The sequence below is a fragment of the Pteropus vampyrus genome, unplaced genomic scaffold (assembly GCF_000151845.1).
Source record: "Pteropus vampyrus isolate Shadow unplaced genomic scaffold, Pvam_2.0 Scaffold677, whole genome shotgun sequence".
NCBI lineage: Eukaryota > Metazoa > Chordata > Mammalia > Chiroptera > Pteropodidae > Pteropus > Pteropus vampyrus.
This window is the reverse complement of record NW_011889458.1, coordinates 39,015-40,248: the sequence shown is the minus strand read 5'-3', so window position 1 is coordinate 40,248 and position 1,234 is coordinate 39,015. Positions and strand designations below refer to the sequence as shown.

Sequence of the window (1,234 nt, the reverse complement as noted above, 5' to 3'; positions counted from 1 at the left end):
GTAAGATAATAGTAGACAAAGGGGAAAAAGAGGTATAAGGCAAAATAGATAGGAAGGGCCAGATATAGACCAATGGCTTTTATTCTATTTGAGATGTTATAAGCAGAGGAGTTCTATTATCTGACCTTTAAAAATTTTTTCATCTACTTTTTTTTTTGGAATTTGTATTTCATATCCCTATTATATCTACTTGGTTTTTTAAAATTAAATTTATTGGGGTGACATTTGTTAATAAAATTATATGTTTCAAATGTACAATTTTGTATACATCATACGTCTATTGCATTGTGTGTTCACTACTCAAAGTTAAATCTTCTGTCACCATATATTTTACCTCCTTTACCCTCTTCTACTTCTCCTCTTCCCCATTTTCCCTCTGGTAACTACCATATTGATGTCTGTGTCTATGAGTTTTTGCTTGTTTGTTTGTCTTGTTTGTTCATTGTTGCTTTCAGTTTTATGTCCCACATATGAGTGAAATCATATGGTTCTTGACTTTGTTTTAAAAGTATTATTCTGGTTACTAGTAAAGAATGATGTATAGAAAGCAAAGAACAAAAGCAAGGTGACAACAAGTAGGGAGCATTTGAAGTACTATAAATAAGCCATAATGGTAGGTAAGGCTACAAGACAGAACAGAAGATGGAGGAAAGAATTTATACTAAAGATTAATTTTGGAGAAATAGTCAAGAGGACTTGTTGATGGATTGGATATGAGAGGTGAGGAAGCAAGAATAACTCTTGAGACTTTGAACGGCATAACCATGTGAATGATTGTATAATTTACAAAAGTAAGATTTGGAAATTAGATATTCTGCTTTAAACCTATTTGGTTTTTTAAATGTATTTATTTTTAAATAAGTGATATATTTATATATTTCAAAAATTTAAAAAAATTGTACGATGAAAATTCTTCTTCCCATCGCAGTCTTCCAAATTTCCATTCCTCTCCACGCCTCACAACAAAAAGTTAATATAAATTTCTGTTGTGTCCTTCAAGAAATTATATGTATTTACAAGCAAGCATGAAAATAAATTCTTGGTTATATTCTTAAAATATAATTTATATACATTAAAATGCACAGATAAGTGCTGGACTTGATAACTTCTGTCAAATGCATGCAAACAAGAAGTAGAGTATTTCCATCACTCCAGAAAGTTGCTTTTTCATCCTTGTCATTGTCCTCCACTACCATAATAAGCAACCACTTTCTAACATCATAGATTAGTTTTG

At 30.6% G+C, this 1,234-nt stretch overlaps 1 protein-coding gene across 1 annotated transcript in view; it reads right to left on the bottom strand.

The window, feature by feature from the left end:
* The window catches only part of LOC105309153 (olfactory receptor 4N2), a 5,143-nt gene that overhangs the window by 189 nt on the left and 3,720 nt on the right, over positions 1-1,234 (bottom strand). The gene's annotated exons all lie outside the window — the stretch shown is intronic.